Source organism: Pongo abelii, chromosome 16 (genome assembly GCF_028885655.2).
Source record: "Pongo abelii isolate AG06213 chromosome 16, NHGRI_mPonAbe1-v2.0_pri, whole genome shotgun sequence".
In the NCBI taxonomy this organism is placed as follows: Eukaryota; Metazoa; Chordata; class Mammalia; order Primates; family Hominidae; genus Pongo; species Pongo abelii.
The window spans coordinates 99306635-99322334 of NC_072001.2; the positions used below are offsets into that span (position 1 = coordinate 99306635).

Sequence of the window (15700 nt, forward strand, 5' to 3'; positions counted from 1 at the left end):
AAATCCAACCAAGAAAAGTATGGTGAGAGCTCTAAAACTTGGTTCCAGCAACTCCTCCTTGGAATTTATCAAGGGAAAAAGAATTTAACAAAAAGGTACTTCTCAGTCGTCTCTGTGTCATCAATGACAATATTTAATTTTCTGTTTTTAGGTTGAGAATAATCTTTAAATACACTAATGTGTAATTTAAGATTGATCTTCCCCAAGTTAAAAAAATGCCACTCCTCATTGTTGCCAGGTCATTCTTCTTTATTAGCAACAAGAAAAAAACAGAGATGGGCTTGATACATGAACACAGATGGATTTAGCATGAAGCTAATGAAGCTTGAGCTTTGACTCCTATGCAGATTCCTTCCAATGTCTTGGGAGGGATCCTAGCAATTTTGTTTCACTTTTATTTTATATATATATATATATTTTTTTAAAGCCCTAAAAATTGTATACTCTTCAGGCCCCACAAAACCTGGACCCCACCCCCAAGTAAGTAAATTACGGATTTGTGCCAAGTGAAGGTTAAATGATGTTCCAGCATTCTGTGTGGACCAAAGTTTTGCTGTAGTTTAAATAAAGAAAAGTGTTAAGGAATTGTCCTATACATTACAAGGAAATATAGGCATACTAAAATCAAAACATCATCAGCATACCAGTTGGAACAAAATTAATGCTGTGAGTAGCAATTAAATGTTAGCAAACCATTGTCCATCACATGAAGTCAATGTTGTTATTTGAATGCTGAGTTTGTCGTTTTGTTTGAATTCAATTTGTAAATTTGTTTTGGATTTGCAATTGTATAAGAGCCATAAATTTCAGGAATATGTGCCTACTTTCAAGTTTGTATATACTCTAGGAATATTAGACTATGAAGTCATTTTAATTCAGGAAAAGGAAAAGAAGGAAAGAAGGAAGGAAGGAAGGAAGGAGGGAAGGGAGGGAGGGAGGGAAGGAGGAAGGGAAGGAAGGAAGAAGGGAGGGCCGGAGGGAAGGAGGGAGGGAGGAAGAAGGAAAGAAAGAAGAGAATTCAATTAAGAACCCCCCATGACAACAACGTTGTAGCCCAAGGATCCAAGATTTCTAATCCACCTCTAGGTCTAACTTTCCAAATCTAGCCTAATCTGTCTTCAATGCTACAAAATGAGACCCTTCCTAAGCAGGAGCATTTATTTATTCAACAAATATTTCTGACCCAATTGTGTGTGCAGAGCACTATGCTTGAGTCTGTGAAAATTGGTTTATTATTTTCTTTAGCTGCCAAGAAGGATGAGAGTGAGAACACACATTCTCAAGGTAAAAACACACATATCTAAATAAAAATAATCTCATTTATGTAATGATTACAAATGTTTATAGCATTTCAGATAATATGTGAAGGCTGGTAAGGTGCTCAAGACTATTGTTTTCTTTAAGATTAAAATAACTTTGGGATTTTTTGCCACATTAGTGCCAGAAAATGTTTCATCCTCCATATTCCAATTGGCATGCTCTTGAACCAACTCCCTCCGCAGTTTAACTTCAGAGCTACTCTGGGGAAACTAACTAATTTTTAATATTGGGCTAAGCAAAACATAATTAGGAAGGCAAATTTCTGGGGGGGAAAGTCATACGGGATATTCCCAAGCCAATTTATATGATTTTGCAACAACCGTTGTTTGAGTTTTCCACTGCATCTCTCGCCTTTACAGGTAATCATCGGTTGCTTGTAATTAAATAATCTCAGGTAACTGACAGCAAGACCATCCCCCTGAGATTGCTTCCTAGGTCTTGTAATAAGCCTAGATTTTTATATCCACCACAATTTTTGCTGCTCTGCTTCAAACACGAGCAGATATAAGAACTTCTTTCTTTTTGATCTGGGAGGAAGAAATATTCTGATTTATATCTCCAACTACCTCTGGACTCAACAGCTGAATTTTGCTTTCTTGACCACTTTATCCCATCCCTAAATGAATGGGCCCAGAAATGAAAGGGCACTGGGCTACTATTGATTCAAAGAATATTAGAGCTCTAGAGGACCCGAGCAATGATCTTGTCCAGCTGGTCCCAAAGAGGTTCAATAAGATTGTAAGTATACCTTTGTCTACTCTGAGAACAGCCTTGTTAGGCCCTCCATATCCGAATGTTTATTTCTAAATTTGATTTTCCTAAAAATTATTGAATACCTTCTTTATTTAAGGTGTTAAACTAACAGCTATATCATTCAAGGAAATATACTTCTTATTCATATACTGTTGATTTTTTCAGAAAGAACACTTATTAATCTTCCCAGAGATGCAATTCTTGATTCCTACCTATCTCAATAAGGGAATAGGTGTGAAAAGGAAAACTGACGATGCACTAAAATGCCCTGCGATTTTAAACTGCACCCATAGAAGAAGAATTCTATGTTTAGATTTGGTCAAATTATTTACCCTCTCATAAGTCAATAATTTCCACTTGGGATCATTGGCTGCCATCTACCTGTTCACCCAGGGTTTAAATGCAAAGATGCAAAATCAAACAGGCCTTAGGTTTACCCTACAAAATGAAAGAAAAATGACGACTGAGAGCTAGTTATACGACACTCAATTCTACCGTGCTGTTTTGTTTCCTGACACAGGTCTATCTCGCTGATCTCTGCCCCACATCCATAACCCTATATCTAGGACATGAGCAGAGCCAAATATCCAGCAATTATAATAAATAAATAAAAGGAGTTTTTTTTAAAAAAAAAAAGCAAAAAAGAGTAAAGCTACAGTTCCAGGAAATCTGAATGTAAATTACAATGTAAATGAGAGTTTCTAATTATTCCTTTTTTAAGGATAGCACTCCACTTAAATTGTAGATTTAGATGTAGATGTTTTACACACACACACACACATACACACACACGTATATGAGTATGGACATTATGGGAGGGGGGTGTATTTCATGCCTTTCTCCTAGAAGGTCAAAGTTCTGTAATATAAGAATTTAAAAATCATAAAATGCCAGTGCAGCAGGGAAGAGTATAGAAGGCATAGTGTATAAGCAACTAAAAGTGGGGAGAGAAAGAGAACAAGATTCAAATCTGTTTCAATCACTTAGCAGCTGTGTGATCTTGGGCAAGACCCTCATGCTATTTGCTGCCGAGAGCACAGTTGTCAACACTAAATGGCTTAATAGAAGTAAAGCACTGTGTTTAGTATACAATAGGTACTCAATAAATGACAGAGAGTTTATTGTTGCTGTCACCATATGGGGGAACTTGGAGTTATTCAGGCTCTGTCTGTTCCACTTCAAAATAAAGGTTTGCGATGTGCAACAGGTGATCAGTCAATAGTCTGCTGTATCTTCATGATACTTTGCAACTGTTTTGAAAATTTTTTTCCTAAACAGATTCTTTTTTAAGACCTATATTATCATCTCCCTCACCTGCCCTCCCCCGAACCCCCCTCTACACACACACAATTCACCATTTAATTGCCTTGTTGCTTTAGCTTCCTGGAGACACAGCCACAGAGCTAAATATAGCTCTGTCCTTCCCAACAAGCAATCCTTTAAAGGAGCTAAATTGCCTTGCTTTTTTACTTCTTACCAAAACTTGATCTCAAGCTTTATAAAAGAGAAAAACTAAAGGCCTTCTACCATAGAATGTTTAGCAATCGACATGTTGTCCATTGCTTGAGAGGTTTTGTGTACTGGCATTTAATCCTTGCTTCAGTTACAACCCCTGTAGGGAAATTTGAGTCCTGTACACGAGTTCTTCATTCATTTCTGAGCCAAGATAATTCTAGGATTACCATTTAGAAAATTGGCAGAACAGACTTTTGCACAGTTACCAGGCAGACGGTATTGAAAAAAAAGGGGCACGTAGACTATCTTTTTGGTGACAAGGTTAGGGATAGGTATTGTGGTTAAATCCCATTAGCAAGAACATTATACTCATTAAGTGAATGCCAGAATGTGAACCAAGAAGCCTTCCTCTTCCCCCACCCCACCCCGCCCCTATTTCTTCTTCTCCTCCTAATGGGCATGCCCCTTCAATACAGGGGATTCCTTGCCCAGGAAATGCCTCTCCAGCGTAAATCACAGAGTACTCCCATGCCAAGTCACTCCAAAGCCAGAGCGCACTGCCTAGGACACATGCCATTCTCCAAAAATCTACCAGTATACACGATTCATAATCCGTCTCTCTCTTATTTCTTGGGTGACCTTTAGGGTTCGGAAAGTATTCCTTTGTGTTAAAGCAAACACAAACTATTCTGCGAGCATAGTTCAAGAATTTAAAGATTCTATTAATCTGATGTCTTAATTGTTATTGAGAAGAGGAAACAGGAGTGCCTTTGTTTCCCGAATGACCACATGCTTCTAAAAAGTGGCCCACAGTATTGGAGTTTGCATCTCAAGTTGCAGGCAGCTCTGTATGAAGTGGAACTTCAGTGTAACTAATTCTCAGACATTAAGAGGGGTAGGGAAAGAATAGAAAGCTGGGCAAACCCGAAGCGGGCTGCAGCAGGGCAAACTGAAGGAGCCCTGCTCCTGGACCTGCCTGCATTCCAAAGACCAGTTTAAAATAATGATTGATAAATGTGGATTTCACTACACAATATATGCATGTAAGAAACCTGCACTTGTACCCCCTAAATCTGTACAAATAAAAACAAAATTTAAAAGAAATCCAGATTGAGGGATTGTTTATAAAGACTACCTTGGAACAGCAGTTCAAGAGACATTTCACAGAATCCTCTCTCACTTTGGATATTCACATGAAAAAATACATTTTATTTAATAGGTCAAAATGGGAAAGATACATAAATAAATGTGTATTTCAACACTAAAGGTGCTAAGCAGGACATAGCAAATGGGGAAACACATACGCACACAATGCTGAACAACAACATGCAATCAAAGGAGAAAGAAAAAAATCTTACACGGATGAAAATATAAAAATCATTGTAATTCAATAATAGCATTCTGTGTGCCTACTATGTACAAGGCATTGAGAGTCCAGGCACAGAAGAAAGAAGTAAGATTTAGCTCCTGTCTCCCAAGCATTTACCTTCTATTAGGAAAGAATAAATCAAGTATAGAAATATCTACGATGCAGGCTGAATACAATAAACGCCCCAAGAGGAAGAGCACATCTAGCTTGGCTGAGAAAGAAGTATATGGAACTAAAAATAGCTCTGTGGACAGGGTAGCATTTGAAATGGGCCTCAAAAGAACAGTTAAAAAAATGCAGCTTAAAAAAATGATCGAACAAACATTCTGATTGAAGAAACAAAATGAGCTAAAATAGAGAAGCAGAGATATATAAAGAATTTAGAGGAGGCCAGGTGTGGTGGCTCACGCCTGTAATCCCAGCACTTTGGGAGGCCGAGGCGGGTGGACCACCTGAGGTCGGGAGTTCGAGACCAGCCTAACCAACATGGAGAAACCCTGTCTCTACTAAAAATACAAAATTAGCCAGGCGTGGTGGCACATGCCTATAATCCCAGCTACTTGGGAGGCTGTGGCAGGAGAATTGCTTGAACCTGGGAGGCAGAGGTTGCAGTGAGCTGAGCTCACACCCCTGCACTCCAGCCTGGGTGACAAAGTGAGACTCCAACTCAAAAAAAAAAAAAAAAAAAAAAAAAAAGAATTTAGAGGAAAATAAGCAATATTCTGTATTGAGCATAGGATATTTAGGAGTTTAGTGGAAGATAAACAAAAAGAAATTGTGGGTGGCTTGAAAAAAGAGTAGTTTACCCTGGATTCAGGAGAAAACTAGTTACTGACAGTTTTTGAGCCCTGAAATAATGTGATCAGAGATGATTATTATGAAGAATACAGTAGTATGCAAAGCTATGTAGGATCATTTTTTGGAGCAGGGACCCTGGTTTAAGGAGGAGCCACTCACTCATTCCTTCATTCAACAAAAATTAATTGAATACTTACCGTGTGCCAATCCACAGTCCAATTTAATCTATCTGGGAGGCAAAGCTCATCGTTTATGAACTATACATTTTAAAAGCAGAATCTATAGGACTTGGGAACTTACAGAAGAAAGTGGGAATGTGAGGTGGACTCCAAGTTTTGGGGCCAAAAACAATGGCAGAATGGGATGGGGTGGGTTAGGAACAAAAATAGAAAAGCCAGGACGGGAAATGGTTGGAAGGTGGAGACAGAGCTGGAGTGGGTGCAGGTGTTGATTCGTACTTCACACTCACTCTGTACTCCCCTGCAGAGTGCAGCCAGCAGCTGGAAGAAATTGACAGGAGATGGCAGAGGAAAGAGGAAAAGAGAAGTCAGAGCTTAAAGAATGCCCATATCAAAAAAAGAAAAGCCTTAGGGAAACAGAGAGAAAGACAGCGTGAAAGGAGAAGTTGATGTTTTTTGAGTGTTCTAGAACAGGGGTCCCCAACCCCAGCCTGCGGAACGGTACCAATCTGTGGCCTGTTAGGAACCAGGCCCCAGAAGGACGTGAGCAGTGGGTGAGGGAGCATTACTTCAGATCATGCTTCCTGTCAGATCAGCAGCGGCATTAGATTCTCGTAGGAGCCGACCCCTATTGTAAACTGCTCATGCCAGGGATCTAGGTTAGGTGCTTCTTACGAGAATCTAATGCCTGATGATCTGAGGTGGAATAGTGTCATCCCAAAATGATCCCGGCAACCCTGTCCATGGAAAAATCATCTTCCACAAAACCGGTTCCCGGTGCAAAAAGATTGGGGACCACTGTTCTGGAAGATAGTAAGGGTTAAAGAGTGAGCAAATTAAATTTTTAAACTATCGTTGATAAAAGTGTAAAAGTCCAAAAAAAAAATCTATCTTGCCAAGTTCAAAGCGTTCCCACTTCAGCAGATATAATACGGCAGTCTCCCCTTGTGCTTGAGGGATACTGGAAGACCCTGGGTGGATTCCTGAAACTGAAGACAGCACCAAGCCCTATACATACTATGCACAGATTTCTCTTTCCTTCTTCGCAATTTCATGGATACTATATTCATTCTTATTGTAGATCTCAGCAACCTCAGGACACTTTTTCTTTTCCTTATTAAGTCCAGAACTTTCACCTTTTCATTTAGAGGAAGCACTTTGCGGCTTCTCTTTGGCATATCCGAATTGCCAGCATCATTATACTTGCACTTTGGGGCCATTACTATGTAAAATAAGAATTACTTGAACACAAGCACTGTGACACTGTGACAGTCAATATGATAACAGAGATGGCTCCTAAGTGACTACGGGGAGGGGTGGGCATACAGCGTGGATCCGCTGGACAAAGGGGACAATTCACAGGCCAGGCGAGACAGAGCAGGATGGCAGAAGATTTCATCTATTCAGAACAGTGTGAAATTTAAAACTTAGGAATTGCTTATTTCTGGAATTTTCTACCGAATATTTTTAGACTGTGATTGACCACGGGTAGCTGAACCCGTGGAAAGCAAAACTGCGGATAAGGGGGACTGTTGTACTAGGAATCAGCCAAAATTTATAAAGCATTTTTTTTTCTTTCCCCATTCCTCCTAGGATGAGGAAGTACCAAATTATGGTAGTCTTTATGGAGAAATGCTGCATAAATAACTACCAACAGCAAACAATGTATTATCCCTATGGTTCGATCATTTCTTGGAGGTTAAAAGATCATACATGAAGGCCGGGCACAGTGGCTCATGCCTGCAATCCCAGCACTTTGGGAGGCCGAGGCGGGTGGATCACCTGAGGTCAGGAGTTCGAGACCAGCCTGGCCAACATGGCGAAACCTTGTAACTACAAAAAATACAAAAATTAGCTGGGCGTGGTGGCAGGCACCTGCAATCCCAGCTACTTGGGAGGGTGAGGCAGGAGAATCTCTTGAATCTGGGAGGCAGAGGTTGCAGTGAGCGGAGATCTTGCCATTGCACTCCAGCCTGGGCAACAAAAGCGAGACTCCATCTAAAACAAAAAGAAAAGAAAAAAAAAAGATCATACATGCATCCTCCCCACCATTTCTAGATTTGTATTAATAAATAAGCCAAGTCAGTGAGTTCTTTCTCTCTTTCTCACCTACTATTGCTTTATATCTTCCTGAAGCAAACGTTTTTAAAAGAATGAAAGAAAGAAAGAAAAAGAAAGAAAGAAAGAAAGAAAGAAAGAAAGAAAGAAAGAAGGAAGGAAGGAAGGAAGGAAGGAAGGAAGGAAGGAAGGAAGGAAGGAAGGAAGGAAGGAAGGGAAGGAAGGAAGGAAGGGAGAGAGGGAGAGAAAGAAAGAAAAAGAAAGAAAGAAAGGAAGGAAGGAAGGAAGAGGAAAGAAAGAAAGAAAGAAAGAAAGAAAGAAAGAAAGAAAGAAAGAAAGAAAGAAAGAAAGAAAGAAAGGAAGGAAGGAAGGAAGGAAGGAAGGGAGAGGAAAGAAAGAAGAAAGAAAGAAAGAAAGAAAGAAAGAAAGAAAGAAAGAAAGAAAGAAAGAAAGAAAGAGAAAGAAAGAAAGTTGGATTGTTTGATAGGAACATACCACCCTTGAGTCTTCCCCTCATGAAACATGGATGCAGAGTTTTGGCCGGAATTAAAATTGCTAAACTGTGTTTGAGGTTGGCAGAGGAAGTGGTATGGAATTTACCAAGACAGGCTGGGAGTTGAAAAAAATTATAATCCAGGTGCCTCACCTTTTCCTCCACTGGTTGCTTTTCCCCCTATGCCCTGACGCCTGGGAGCTTATTTACTGAGTCAATTAACAAAAGATAACCTCCCATTGTGCAACCATCAATAAATCAATCGTGTTAATACTATCTTGGAATGTCCCCGACTATTGACTTTCATATTGTTTACATTAGCCACTTGAGAAAGCCAGAACCCTTGAGTCGGCTTGTTTGGGCGTTAATGGATTCTGGAGTAGCCATTACTACATATAAGTCTCTTTACAAAATATTTAAGTTTCTCTGAGGTTCACCTGCTTTCTGAACATTAGCGGTACACTCTCCTCCCTCCCCACACGATCCTGCAGCACCGAGTTTGATGAATACTTAGGAAGGCAAACAATCATGATCAGTAATGGAACAGTCACTTAGAGTACACCTACTTCTTTGTGATTTGAATAATCTATTTCCACCCACCCCAGCCCCACACTGTCAACCACCTTCAACAACCCGGGGAATCAAGTTAATCTTCAATTATGTGAAAGAATTTCAGGAACGAGTGCAGCTCAAGTTACCAAGTAACTTACTGTTGTGAAAAGATTCATACTGCAAGCCGCCTAAATGCAGGGCTTTTAATGATATTCCCCGCCAACAAGGTAAGAAAAATCTTTCCAAGCAGTGACAATCTCTACATAGGGAACCTCCAAAACTTCTCAAGCTATCTTGAAAAAGAATGCAACAAAACAAAATCTTTCTATATTTTCTCCATACATGTTATGAAAAATAAGGTTGAATATCATAATCATAATTATAAAGTTGGGTTTAGTGGAGTTTTTTTGTTGTCATTAGCATTTCCTTCTTAATGGCATCAGAAATACTTAGAGAACAGGTTTTCTCTCAGGAGTCACAACTGCTCTGCTTCCAGGCCAAGGTAGTTTGCTAAGGCGCTCTATGCAGAGGGATTAAAAAGGAAGGTTGGGGTAGGGGGGCGGGACACCAGTCCAGGGACTACAGAAGGTTCAAATTTCAGTGCTGGCTGCAGACCTGGGCAAAGTTCACTGCTCCCTTTTCACGACATGCTACATACTTTTCAAGTTCCCACTTGCTTCTTAGAGAGGAAAAAATGTGGCCTCTGAGTTCAGGTTGCTAAGGACAAGCTGAGCCAATTTAACCATGCATTCCTTTTCTAAAAGATAGGCTGGGTTGTTGTTGTTTTTTCACTGTAAATACCAGAAAGTCTTGATCCTCCCTACTCTAAACAAATACTTTTGCTACAACTTTGAAGTCATCTATCTTCCACGGTGGGAAACCAAGGATTGCATTCAGCAGCCTTTTCCTGCCTAAGTTTAGACAAAATTGAATAGTATTCTACTTTGTAGCACATCTTCTTATCAGACACCAGGCTTCGTTTTTCCTCTTGATAATGATGGGTATTTAAAATGCATATGACTATTGGATAATAAAACTCCCACTTTTCTAAGGCCTTCTCTTTGTCTTTTTTTTTTTTTTTTGCTTTGACTTCATGATATATATGTCTACTCTGGGTGTTTTGAAGAGAGTGAAGGAAACAGACAGGACTTTGAAAGGAAAAACAGACATCTAATTGGCTGTCTCTTGCCGACCCTCCAGTGACCCTGTACTGAATACCTCTAATGGACATGTGTGATCTTGGAGCCTCTACTGCGATAAACAAGTTTTAGACTTTCAACTTGTTTTTGCAGCAGAATTCTTTATTCTCTTTAAAATGGATTTTTTAAAAAATGAGTGAGCAAGGCATTAGCATAGGTATTTTACACAAAAGGGTGAAATGGTTTTCTAATTTTATAGATTTAATATTTTTAAAAAGAATTTGGCTTCATTATGAATTTAGTTCATGTTAGTGTGTCATTTTACATACTCTAAAAAGTGGTTTTTTTAATACGGAAAGCAAATATTTGCCTTCAAAGCAGTAGTTACTAAATCCAAAAAGTTCAGAAAGTCAGTTAGGAGGCAATAATCTTAACTCCAAAAATTAATAACTCTCATGACATTGTTTATGTGAAACCTTGGAACTTCCTGTGCTATAAACCATCTTTGAGTCAAGCTAGAAAATAGTAAGAGTCAACTCAAATCCTTTATGCTTCAAAAAACACATGAGACTATTGAACAGGCTTTATTAAGTGATGTGGGGGTTAATGGGGAAAGCCCCCATTTCTGTTTTTGTCAAAAGACTAGGAGCCTCGCCCCCATCAGAGAGCTTTGTATTTCCCCTGCCACCTTAACTTCCTGGGAACCGCCAGGGTATACTATCTCCTTTCTTTTCTTCTTTTCTCCCTTTTCACTATCTAGCATTTCTTCCCTTCTATTGTTCTTTCTTCAAGTCCATGTTGACCTTTTTTTTTAACTTATCATCTAGGATCAATCAAGGCCTGCCTTGATGTTGCTCTGTGTCCTACCAGCAATTCTTCCTGGAATCATCTGTTCACATGGATGTCTAAATGTTTAAGCACCCATGTAAATACTATAGTATCACTTTCTCATCAGCAGAGCTTTTGCGAGTTACAGAAAGGCTGAGACCAATGCCACAATTTGAGATTCCAACATGTGAAATAATAAAGACATCCCCTAACAGGATTTTTTAATAAATTAGGCTTTGACATTTGATATTTATAATGTTTTCTGAGAGTGTTCAATATAATAGAGAGTAGTATTCCAGTTATTATATATATTTATTTGGAAATAGTGCCAAAACTCTACATTGTAGGCATGAGGGTGGGGCTTGCCTCCATCTGGCCCTCCTGCCACCTTCAACAACACACCCCACATCCGATCCTGCTTAGAGTCAAAGATGAATCTGGCATACTACAAAGAGCACTGGACTGGAAGCGCGAAGTTTCTCTTATCTGTGCCTTGGTTTCCTCATGTGGAAAATGAAAATGTTGACATAAATAATCCCACAGGTCTCTGTTAGTACCATTTTGTGATTTTATATCGTGCTCACCACACCTAGAAACAGGGGCCATCATTCCAGCCAGCTAACAGAGAAAAAGAAGATACATAATCGGGCTTAGGAAAATAAATCTTGGAGACCAAGTAAACAAAGACAACAATCTAGTATAAGTGTTATAACTGGGGGATGAGGGGTTGCAAATGGAGATCCGCCACAGTCAACTCTACTTGAATTCCCCTGTTCTCAACAGGCAACAGCAATCATAATGGGCTTGGAGCACCAGTCCCACAACATCACAAGACATCCAGACATAATTGCATTAATAATGTTGTGCATAATCGCACAACTATCCGGTTATTCGGCACCATCCAATATGTGAATAAAGCTCTTAGGAAAAATTAATGCTTGCTAAATGCTTTAACACATTTCCCTTTACAAAGCAAAGATCCCTACTCCTCTCACTTTCTCATGTGGAGAAAAATTAAAGTAGCATTACAACTAGTCAGAATCCACATGAGGCCTTATAATTAATCAGATCTACTGAGAGGTAGGTCCAAGATCCAGGGTAAGGAGAGATCAAGCAGAAACAAAATACACAGCCATTGCTCTGTATCTGCAGGAGATTGGTTCCAGAACCCCCTTCAATACCAAAATCTGCAGATGCTCAAGTCCCTTATATAAGATGATATAGTATTTGCATATAACATACACATATCCTCCTGTATACTTTAAATCATCTCTAGATTACTTACAATACTTAATACAATGTGAGTGCTATGTAAATGGTTCTCATACTGTATTTTTATTTGTATTCATTTTATTGTTGTATTATTACTTCTTCTTTTTTTTTTACAATTATTTTTAATCTGCAGTTGCTCGAAGCTGCAGATATGGAACCCAGGAATATGAAGGCCCAGCTGTACTTCTACATTATTATGTAGGCTATGCTAATATTAATGGCTAGAATGTTATGTTATTTCTTTTCAGATTTCAACAACAGTTGAGCCTCAGGGTCAAAGTATCAGGCACTAAATTGAAGAGAATGCTGATGATTAGGGCAGAAAAACAACTTAAGCATCTATTAGTCTAGCCTACTATGAAAAGTAGGAATTCCTTCAACAAAATTCTCACACATGCCTATCCAACTTCCCAACGACTAAAGCAATAACAACAGTAATGATAATAATAAACACATATTTCATACTTACTGTGTGCCAGACACTGTCCTAACTATATTGAGTAATGACTGTGAATCAGCACTGTTCCTAGGACTTCATAGACACTTAACTTATTGAATCTTGAAAATGCCTCTAGGAGGTAGGATCTATTATTGCTCTTATTTTATAGATGAATCAATGGAAACAGAAAAGAGTTCACTAACTTGCCAGAGGTCACACAGATAGACTGAGAAGAGCTGGACAATTGCACTAAACAGACTAGCCCTGTAGCCTGTCCTGCTAATTCTATGCTACCAATAGGGGCAAGGGACAGAGACACAGTAGGGAATTAGAGTCCATTTCAACACTACTTTAATTAATAGAAAGATCTTCAGTTTTCTGAGCAGAAGCTGCCTCCTTTAGTCTTCATATTGCCCACTAGTTCTAAACAGAATGATTATTCCTTCTTCTATTTGACAGTGCTTTTTTATCAAAGATTGACAAACTATGGCTCGTAGGCCAAATCTGGCCCACCATCTGTTTTTATGTGGGCCATGAGCTAAGAATGGATTTCAAGTTTTCAAATGGTTGGAAAAAATATCAAAAGAATAATAATATTTTGTGACACATGAAAATCACATGAAAATCACATGAAATTTGAATCTCAGTGTCCATAAATGAAGTCTTATTGGAACACAATCACACTTCACTTACATATTGTCTGTGGCTGCTTTTACTTTACTATAAGTCAGAATTAAGTACTTGAAAAAAGACCACATGGCCCAGTAAAGCCCAAAATATTTACTATCTGGCCCATTGCGGAGAATGTTTGCTGATTCTTGCCTTAAATAGCAGAAGGTGGTTCTCATGTCCTTTTCTAAAAGTGCACTTTTTCATAGTAAAATACCTCAGGTCCCCCCAACCACCACCATCTCATTATCCCGAAAACTCTTTTCTGGCATTCTTTGGTGCATATTCTCTCTCTCTAAAAATTCTCCTCAGTGGTATATGGCTACAGTGGAATACTACTCAACAATAAAAAGGAACAAACTACAGTAGAGACACACAACAACATAATGAGTCTCCAAACCACTATTCTGAATGAAAAAGCCCTGCACATCTTTTTCTCACTGCGTGATTGTATCTATAGGAAATCCTAAAATGGGTAAAACTAATCTAGGGTGAAAAATTATATATCAGAATAATGGTTGTCTTTGGGAAAATGGGGCAAGGATTGGTGGGATGGACATGAGAGAACAATCTGGGATGCTAGAAACATCCCAGATCTTGAGAGTTGTTTGGGTTACATAGTTGTGTGTATTTGCCAAAATCCACCAAAATGTACATAGTTTGTACATTATGCTGTATCTACCTCAAAAACAAACCTTGTAAATAAATATTGAATTCTAGTTAATGATCTGCATACTGAAAGGTTTAGTGGTAACGGTATCAAGGCCTGCAACTCATTTGAAATGCATCAGAAAATCAAGACAGTTGGATGATTGGGTGGAGGGAGGGACAGATGGCAAGAGATATGAAAAAGCAAGAGATGTAAAGTGTTCATTGTCAAAAGTGGTTGATGGATACCTGGATGTTCACTATCTAATTCTTTCACCTCCTCTGTTCAAGTCTTGTCACAACAAAATTTCCTTCTAAAATAACATTTTCAAAGTAAAATTTTTATAATAAATGGGGCAGAAAGGATAAAGGTAATGTCTGGCATGAAACAAACTACTCTAAAAGTTGCACAAAGTGACATCATTATTTCCCTTCCTTTGGCCATTTTTATGTTACCATTTATTTTCCTTTGATGTGTCTGATTGGACCCTGAAGTACCCTACCTTAAAGGTATCCAAAAAGACATCTTGGGTATAACCGTTGGGACTAGTGATGAGAATTTATTCTATGATGGAATATAATTCCATGGCAATAGGCCAACTGTCATTTCTTTGTTTAAATTTTATGATAAGAGATGCATACAGTGAAAGACATGGAAACATCCCCAGTCAGATGCCTCCGCCAAATCCGCTTGTGGAAAACTGTAAATTCCGCAAGTGAGTTTACACTCTTGTCTCATGAATGTGTAGAAAGAATAATGCATTTGTTTGTTTGATTATAGCTGAATTTCTGCCTTTGTAACCCCACCAGTAGGTGGTCATGTATTTCTCATACTAAGGTTCACTACCACTTCACAAACAATATGCTCAGCACTGTTGCAAGCATCAGATGAGTGTGTGTGCATGACAAAAATTTGAAAAAGTCCTCAAAATATGCAACCTAATCTCTGGATTAACTGTTTCTTTAAAGGGCCTCTGCAGTGTATAATCTGCAGACTGGTTCTGTTGCTTTTATGCAATGCCAATATTATTAGTAGCAATAATACAATCACGCTTCAACTATTTGGAGGTCAATTAGCTGGAAAGTTCTGCCTTCTGAATGGAAGCTCAGAAACGAGTAAGTAAGCAAGAAAAATCCTCTGGGCAGTCAAAATAGATGCAAAAGCTTCAGGGTGCTAAGCTCATATATTTGCTCATGGAAGACTCTCTAAAGCCAGTGCTCAAAATCCTATGACACTTATTTATGCAAAATTCTAACAAGCCTGGGTTTCCAGATCATAACCCTAACAGAGGTCACATATAGGCAGGCATGGTGAAAGCACCAAGAATCAGAGAAGTTATTAGCCATCATTCAAAACTCAGAAAGGAATGGAATTCAGGGGTGGAAAAGTCCACCCTAATGCTACCAAGTTAACATTTTATAAACTATGTTCCTAAAATTATAGTTCCACAAGATGTTAAAGAAGGTTTTTTAAAAATAAAAAAGAGGACTGGGAGTGGTGGCTCACACCTGTAATCCCAACACTTTGAGAGGCCGAGGCAGGAGGATTGCCGAAGCCCAGGAGTTCTAGACCAGCCTGGGCAGGATAGTGAGACCCCCTCTCTACTAAAAACCAGAAAAATCAGATGGGTGTGGTAGCATGCACCTGTGATCCCAGCTAGTCAGGGAGCTGAGGTGACAGGATCACTTGAGCCCTGGAGGTCGAGACTGCGGTGAGCCGTGATCGTG

General features: G+C 39.1%; 1 long non-coding RNA gene across 4 annotated transcripts in view; it reads right to left on the minus strand.

The window, feature by feature from the left end:
* LOC129050214 (uncharacterized) overlaps positions 1-15700 on the minus strand; it is a 200457-nt gene that overhangs the window by 37609 nt on the left and 147148 nt on the right. For 2 of the 4 annotated variants that reach the window (XR_010137264.1, XR_010137261.1), the window contains exon 8: positions 3-7872. The exons of the other annotated variants lie outside the window; for them this stretch is intronic. This is a non-coding gene — a long non-coding RNA (uncharacterized LOC129050214). Of the gene's footprint in view, positions 1-2; positions 7873-15700 lie in introns of those variants that run through there. 4 annotated transcript variants of the gene reach the window in all.